Source organism: Tachysurus fulvidraco, chromosome 25 (assembly GCF_022655615.1).
Source record: "Tachysurus fulvidraco isolate hzauxx_2018 chromosome 25, HZAU_PFXX_2.0, whole genome shotgun sequence".
NCBI classification, from domain to species: Eukaryota; Metazoa; Chordata; class Actinopteri; order Siluriformes; family Bagridae; genus Tachysurus; species Tachysurus fulvidraco.
In genome coordinates this window covers 16,796,228-16,806,227 of record NC_062542.1, presented here as the reverse complement: position 1 = coordinate 16,806,227, position 10,000 = coordinate 16,796,228, and positions in this window count along the sequence as shown.

Sequence of the window (10,000 nt, the reverse complement as noted above, 5' to 3'; positions counted from 1 at the left end):
TGATGACTTACATCTAACACTGACGACACAGATGGGTAAATAAAGCTGTGCACTGTTTATCATTCTTTTTAGTTATTAATCTGTGGTCATATTCAAAGGGTGCCAATAATTATGGATTTGAGTGCGGTATTAGAATATAATAACTATGTAATTAAACATTATAATCTTAATAATATTAATCGTAACAATTATTATTATTATTATTATTATTATGATTATTATTATTATTATTAGTCATTTATTATTTAGTGCATTCGAGAATTTATATTAGATATTTAAATTGACCAACTTAAATAAAACAAACAAACAAACAAACAAACAAACAAACAAACAAACAAAGGATTTATGTGCTAACAAATAAAGAATTATTTAAAAATAGACTTTTTTAAACAGAGATTTTACTGCCATCTAGTGGACTAAAAGCAGATACAATTCCTACAGCTCATGTTATTTAAAGGTCTAGTTAGCAAACAGATATGCAGATTATATGATACGTTTTTCGAGGCCCGGACATGTGGGTGTGTCCTTTTCTTCAGCTGGTAGATCAGAGATAATGTCCAGCAGTCCATGTAGGACTTCATCCCAAATGAAATTAGTTTCCTGTGTGGGTCAGAAATAGCCGTTCGGGTGTTTTGCTGTGACAGTAATGGCTGCAGTGTTCAGGTGAGTCCTGCCCTCTGTGTGAAGCCATTTATTTTATTCAGTCTCTCTCTCTGTCCGTCTCTGTGCTCATCAGGACACCCTGTCTCACTCTAATCATGTTTATTTTTCCACAGCGAAAAGGGGGTCAGTCTTCAGAATTGCGTATAGACGCTTTAATTTGGTTCTCAGTGTGAGGGATAGAAGTGTGTCTGTGTCAAAGCAGCTACAAATGTAATTTGTGTTGTGTGCAGCGGTGCATCCTGGGGGTATTATAGAGGATACAGCGGAGGACTTTATTAGGTCTGTGGTGACCAGGAGACTGTGGGACTTGCCTCTGAACATCTCCAGACATATTCACAGGGAGAAAAACGTTTAGATCCTTTCCTGAGGGTCTGATCGGCTCAGTAGGGGATCTGAGAGGCATTTAGAGAAGCTGTGCAATCTATATTGGATTTATTCCTGTAGTGTGAACAGGTGTGTGGTGCTCCTGTGGCGAGGAAGTCAGAGGCAGTAAATTCGTGGATGTCGAGGTCACGCCAGAGTCACACTCAGACTCCCCATCTGACATGACTTCATTCATCACGTCTCTCTTTTTCATGTTCCTCCCTTGCACTTTTCTCTCCACAGAGGATTGCAGGGAGTGTAAATGACTCCTGAAGCTGTTTTCAGCTCATCTTTGTTACTTCTGATAAAAACTTCAAACACATTAAGCCCTTTCACGCTATACGTTTACCTGCTTAATCAGGTTTCAGAGTAAAGCTCATATTACACACCTTAAGATATTTAAGGGTGAAACATATATACTAAAGATAAAACCATGTCCCCTTGATGGCACCATCCTAACAACAAGGAACAGTTCGGTACCATTAGGTCTGAGAGCTGGAAAGACCTTTACGCTCATCATTTCTGCTCCATCCTGCAGTTCAGTGTTTCTGCCTTCTGGTCATTTCATCTAATGTAACTGAGAAATCCAGTGACAATGGAATCTCCATCTCAAGTAATTATGTGTGTGTGTGTCTGTGTCTGTGTCTGTGTATGTGTGTGTGTGTGTGTGTGTGTGTGTGTGTGTTTACTCCTTGTTTCTTTTTTTTTTAATACAAAATGCATCTGTATAACCAAACGATTCTGAAGCAATTTTCTCTGTGGGAGGAGTGTGTAATTTTCTATTTGGTGACATTCTGATGTGTAAGAAACTAGGAGCGTGTGTGTGTGTGTGTGTGTGTGTGTGTGTGTGTGTGTGTGTGTGTGTGTGCATTTATGACTTAGTGAGGACCAAATTTCCCCAAACGAATAGCAAATATCTGATAGGTTTGGCCTTTTGGGGACATTTTGTTGGTTCTCATGAGGAAACTTGCTAAATGTTATTTAAAAAAACATGAAAAGTGGAAGGTCCTCACAATGACAGACAAACAAGACAAGGAAACCGTGTGTGTGTGTGTGTGTGTGTGTGTGTGTGTGTGTGTGTGTGTGTGAGTGTGTGTGTGTGTATACAGTGCTTTAATGGCCGAAGAAGGCAACGGAGGGGAGAGATGTCATCGAGGGCACTGTTTAATGACTTCAGAATAATTCCCTCCTCATTAGCGTGAGCTCAGAGGATCCACCAGGGCTTGAACCACTAGAGCATGATGTGCCGCAACAGTCTTTATCTCTGTATTATTGCATTTGCATAACATTACAGCCCCCGCATGAGAGAACGTGTGCGAGAGAGAGAGAGTGAGTGAGTCCACTTCCGAAAGGCCGCCTGCACTTCATTTTAAAAGGGTATAGTGGACGTCCCTGCAAATCTAATCAGAAGTAAGTGGAGGTGGTGGCGATGCTGCTGAGGTAGGAGGTGAGTGCACACAATAAGTGACATGCGGAGGAAGAACTTTCCAGAGTTATTAGAGTCATTAGAGCACCTTTTAAGTAATATTACAAAGACAAACTCTTCCTATCAAACCCATTTATATTCACAGCAGCCGTCTGTATGATGACGTGTTTCCTGGTGAAACAGGAAGCTAGACTGTCGGTGTGTTGATGAAGGGCTTAAGCACACAGCCAACAGTGTTCTACATACTTCAAGCCACAAGTCAAAATGTAATAAGCAAACTAAAACTTTAGCATACTAAACACAGGGAACAGCAAAGAGAAGAGTTAACGAGAACCTTTCCTTTTTTTTTAGCTGTAGATTCAATCTCTTTAACAGGAATGATGGCGACATGGCGTGTGGTCCGGAGCGGAGGTTGAGGCAGAGAGCCGTCGATGATCGAACTGTGTTTACTGCTAATGAGCTGCTACTGTAGAGCAAGGCAAGCCTCATAGGGCAGGACTTATATGTAATATAGAACATTTAATTGGATATGCACAAGCCCTGTAGAGGAAGAGTCATCAAAACTTTTATCAAGCTACAAACTCAAGTCCTTATAGCTCTGACTTTGTTCTATGTAGCTTCATGGTCCTGGAGGAACGTTGTCATATATGGTGTAAATAAAATAATAAATAAAAGCTTCTTGACTTGAAACTTGAGAGAATAACATAAATATCATCATGGTGTCTGTGACACTAAATCAACTAAAAAATGAAACAAAAAGCTCTGAAACACCAAAATGTTGATTACAGAAATATGTTTGCATCACTTTTATTTAGACTGAATGTTTGTCTTTCTCTACAGAAATCCTGACTCGCTCCGCGCTCCCGTGTGCGATATCCCTATCTGATCTTCACGGCAGGACTCCAATCTAACTCCCTGATCTGATGGAGAGAACAGTGCACCATCCAGGAGGTGTATATTTCCAACCTATTTATCAGCATGTAGTTTTGCTCAAACGATGGAGCTGTGCTTGCAGACTCGTATCGGATTGCTCCGAGTCTGAATCACAGCTCTGAATTTCCTTTCGCTCCAGACGAGGAACAGTGCGGTGTATCCTACATACGTTCTGAAAAAAAAATTAATTCAGTCATTTTTCTCCCCCTGAGGTGCAGATCAATTTCCATAGACTGGCTCGAGATATTTTCCGTCATTAGGCTTTTGAGCACAGGCTGTAAACTGCAGGCCAGCGGGGGACTGGATGCAGCTGCACGCTTTATTCCTCCTTCGCTATAAGAAACGTGCTGGATGTGGGTCACTGCATGAAAACGTTACCTTCTTTATCCATCCAAAACCAATTAACAATAACATTTACAATAATATTAAACACCACGTTATCACAAAGCTCTGGTTTCTCAATATGATAGTGAGATAAAGCCCATAAACCCCACAGTAGAAGGAGAGAGAAACAAAATGAAGCCTTCGCTCTGTTTTGAATGAATCGAATACAGATATTACTGTAAAATCTTACCATAATAATCTTTAAGAATGAATTAAATTGACCAAAAATGTTTAGTATTAGTGGAATCCATGGTTTATATGGTTTATATTTAATGATAATAACTTTTGAAATGAATTGAATCAGATTCAGTTTGTTTCAGATTTTTTTTAGGCCAGAATGACAAAAGAAACATCGATAATAACAATGAATTGTTCGCATGATTCGTTTATTTATTCTGGTGTGCAAAAAAACATGTAAAGTGCTATTTATAGGTCATTTCAGTTGCATTTGTTATTTATTTTTTTTTACATAAATATTACAAATCTCTCCAGCAGATTTGAAGGATCACCCAAAACATGTTTAAGAAAATCTCTTTACAAGCTGAGATTGCACAACACAATGTCCCATCAAAGTGTCTCTTTCCAAAAGCCATTCAAAACCCGGCAAGAAAGATTGTTTGAAATTTCGCTCTCTGAAAGTAAAATGGTGTATCCTTCCCCCACCCCCTCCTCCTCCTCCTCCCTTTTTTTGTCAAATGACCCATTTACCTCGGAACACAACGAGAGGAAGGGCACGGAGGGCATAGCGTGGGGGGAATGAAGGAGGAAAATTGATTCTGCATGATGATGAAAGGCATAAATAAAGCACAGCAGGAGAAATTCAATGCATAACCAGCAGAAGTTCAGTTCCAGACCAGGTTCCAGCTTCTGAGACACACAGACCAGGCAATCACGGGCTGAAGAGCTGCTGATTACCTGGCCGAGAGCTGAAACAGAACTGAACGGTCCTGGATTGAGGATTGTGTTCCACAGTGCACATGATGCATGCGGTTTGAGGCATAATAGAAATTCGGACATATTAGATTCATGCATACAGACCGGAGGAAATCAAACGCAAGAAGAACACACTCCCACAGGACATGGACGCTATTTTACAAAACAGCGTCCAAATGTAGGCGTTGAACTCATGACACGTGTAAATGATTCGAGGATAAAACGATTAGAAACCTTCCTGTTTGTCAGTGAGATGATCTGGTCCAGTACACGTGTTGTGATGAAGCAGGGTTTCTATTTCCACCATCAAGATGATTATTTTCCTAGAACAGAACATCACAAAGTGTTTACTTCCTCTTAAACTGCAGCAATTTGAAAACAAATACAAGTTATAATAACTTTATCATTTATAATTCCACCATTCGTTTTATGGACCGTTCTCAGACAAGGTCTCTGGTGTCACCAGACACGTCCTCGCAGGAACGTCATCTCACCTTAAAACGTGACAAAAACGAGCTCGTGTTTTTAAAGACGTGCCGCAAAGAATTTCAACACGGTTGGGTTTCATTCTTTTCTTACAGCTCATCAATTTGCTGATGATTGTAAATGTATTTTTTTTTTGGGAGGATGACATTTTTTTACTTTTATCCATTTATCATTACATGCGATGTTGTGGAACATTGTTTTATTCTCTTTATTCATTCAGTCATTCAGTCATTTCCTACCGCTTATCCGAACTTCTCTGGTCACGGGGAGCCTGTGCCTATCTCAGGCGTCATCGGGCATCGAGGCAGGATACACCCTGGACGGAGTGCCAACCCATCACAGGGCACACACACACTCTCATTCACTCACACACACACACACACTACGGACAATTTTCCAGAGATGCCAATCAACCTACCGTGCATGTCTTTGGACCGGGGGAGGAAACCGGAGTACCCGGAGGAAACCCCCGAGGCACAGGGAGAACATGCAAACTCCACACACACAAGGCGGAGGCGGGAATCGAACCCCAAAACCTGGAGGGGTGAGGCGAACGTGCTAATCACTAAGCCACCGTGACCCCCTTATTCTCTCTATGATTAGGTTAATAAAATAAAATAAAAATCAGCTTACAGAGAAACCACAAAGTGTGAACTCTTCTGTTCCAGACTGTTCCAAAGACTGACACTGGAGACTCCTTCCATAAATATTAAGTCACAATATTAATAAACCTGTGATGTGCACGTGCGATACTTCCACACCACCAACCCCTGCATATCAATGTCACCTGTATATCTGTCTATATAATATATAACACCCTGTATATCTGTCTATATAATATATAACACCCTTTATATCTGTCTATATAATATATAACACCCTGTATATCATGTCTATATAATATATAACACCCTGTATATCTGTCTATATAATATATAACACGCTGTATATCTGTCTATATAATATATAACACGCTGTATATCTGTCTATAATATATATATAATATAATATATAATATATAACACCCTGTATATCTGTCTATATAATATATAACACCCTGTATATCATGTCTATATAATATATAACACCCTGTATATCTGTCTATATAATATATAACACCCTGTATATCTGTCTATATAATATATAACACCCTGTATATCTGTCTATATAATATATAACACCCTGTATATCTGTCTATATAATATATAACACCCTGTATATCTGTCTATATAATATATAACACCCTGTATATCATGTCTATATAATATATAACACCCTGTATATCATGTTTATATAATATATAACACCCTGTATATCATGTCTATATAATATATAACACCCTGCATATCTGTCTATATAATATATAACACCCTGTATATCATGTCTATATAATATATAACACCCTGTATATCTGTCTATATAATATATAACACCCTGTATATCTGTCTATATAATATATAACACCCTTTATATCTGTCTATATAATATATAACACCCTGTATATCATGTCTATATAATATATAACACCCTGTATATCTGTCTATATAATATATAACACCCTTTATATCTGTCTATATAATATATAACACCCTGTATATCATGTCTATATAATATATAACACCCTGTATATCTGTCTATATAATATATAACACGCTGTATATCTGTCTATAATATATATATAATATAATATATAATATATAACACCCTGTATATCTGTCTATATAATATATAACACGCTGTATATTTGTCTATATAATATATATAATATAATATATAATATATAACACCCTGTATATCATGTCTATATAATATATAACACCCTGTATATCATGTCTATATAATATATAACACCCTGTATATCTGTCTATATAATATATAACACCCTGTATATCATGTCTATATAATATATAACACCCTGTATATCTGTCTATATAATATATAACACTCTGTATATCTGTCTATATAATATATAACACCCTGTATATCTGTCTATATAATATATAACACCCTGGATATCATATCTATATAATATATAACACCCTGTATATCTGTCTATATAATATATAACACCCTGTATATCTGTCTATATAACATATATAATATATAATATATAACACCCTGTATATCTGTCTATATAATATATAACACCCTGTATATCTGTCTATATAATATATAACACCCTGTATATCTGTCTATATAATATATAACACCCTGTATATCTGTCTATATAACATATATAATATATAATATATAACACCCTGTATATCTGTCTATATAATATATAACACCCTGTATATCTGTCTATATAATATATAACACCCTGTATATCATGTCTATATAATATATATAATATAATATATAATATATAACACCCTGTATATCATGTCTATATAATATACATAATATAATATATAATATATAATATATAACACCCTGTATATCTGTCTATATAATATATAACACGCTGTATATCTGTCTATATAATATATATAATATATAATATATAACACCCTGTATATCTGTCTATATAATATATAACACGCTGTATATTTGTCTATATAATATATATAATATAATATATAATATATAACACCCTGTATATCATGTCTATATAATATATAACACCCGGTATATCTGTCTATATAATATATAACACCCTGTATATCATGTCTATATAATATATAACACCCTGTATATCTGTCTATATAATATATAACACCCTGTATATCTGTCTATATAATATATAACACCCTGTATATCTGTCTATATAATATATAACACCCTGGATATCATATCTATATAATATATAACACCCTGTATATCTGTCTATATAATATATAACACCCTGTATATCTGTCTATATAATATATAACACCCTGTATATCTGTCTATATAATACATAACACCCTGCATATCATGTCTATATAATATATAACACCCTGTATATCTGTCTATATAATATATAACACCCTGTATATCTGTCTATATAATATATAACACCCTGTATATCTGTCTATATAATATATATAATATATAATATATAACACCCTGTATATCTGTCTATATAATATATAACACCCTGTATATCATGTCTATATAATATATATAATATAATATATAATATATAACACCCTGTATATCATGTCTATATAATATATAACACCTTGTATATCATGTCTATATAATATATAACACCCTGTATATCATGTCTATATAATATATATAATATAATATATAATATATAACACCCTGTATATCTGTCTATATAATATATAACACCCTGTATATCTGTCTATATAATATATAACACCCTGTATATCATGTCTATATAATATATATAATATAATATATAATATATAACACCCTGTATATCTGTCTATATAATATATAACACCCTGTATATCTGTCTATATAATATATAACACCCTGTATATCACGTATATATAATATACAACACCCTGTATATCATGTCTATATAATATATATAATATAATATATAATATATAACACGCTGTATATCTGTCTATATAATATATAACACCCTGTATATCATGTCTATATAATATATAACACCCTGTATATCATGTCTATATAATATATAACACCCTGTATATCTGTCTATATAACATATATAATATATAATATATAACACCCTGTATATCTGTCTATATAATATATAACACCCTGTATATCATGTCTATATAATATATAACACCCTGTATATCTGTCTATATAATATATAACACCCTGTATATCATGTCTATATAATATATAACACCCTGTATATCTGTCTATATAATATATAACACCCTGTATATCATGTCTATATAATAGATAACACCCTGTATATCTGTCTATATAATATATAACACCCTGTATATCATGTCTATATAATATATAACACCCTGTATATCATGTCTATATAATATATAACACCCTGTATATCTGTCTATATAATATATAACACCCTGTATATCACGTAGATATAATATACAACACCCTGTATATCATGTCTATATAATATATAATATAATATATAATATATAACACCCTGTATATCTGTCTATATAATATATAACACCCTGTATATCTAACACCCTGTATATCTGTCTATATAATATATAACACCCTGTATATCATGTCTATATAATATATAACACCCTGTATATCATGTCTATATAATATGTAACACCCTGTATATCTGTCTATATAATATATAACACGCTGTATATCTGTCTATATAATATATAACACCCTGTATATCATGTCTATATAATATATAACACCCTGTATATCTGTCTATATAATATATAACACCCTGTATATCATGTCTATATAATATATAACACCCTGTATATCATGTCTATATAATATATAACACCCTGTATATCATGTCTATATAATATATAACACCCTGTATATCATGTCTATATAATATATAACACCCTGTATATCGTGTCTATATAATATATAACACCCTGTATATCGTGTCTATATAATATATAACACCCTGTATATCATGTCTATATAATATGTAACACCCTGTATATCATGTCTATATAATATATAACACCCTGTATATCTGTCTATATAATATATAACACCCTGTATATCATGTCTATATAATATATAACACCCTGTATATCTGTCTATATAATATATAACACCCTGTATATCATGTCTATATAATAGATAACACCCTGTATATCTGTCTATATAATATATAACACCCTGTATATCATGTCTATATAATATATAACACCCTGTATATCATGTCTATATAATATATAACACCCTGTATATCTGTCTATA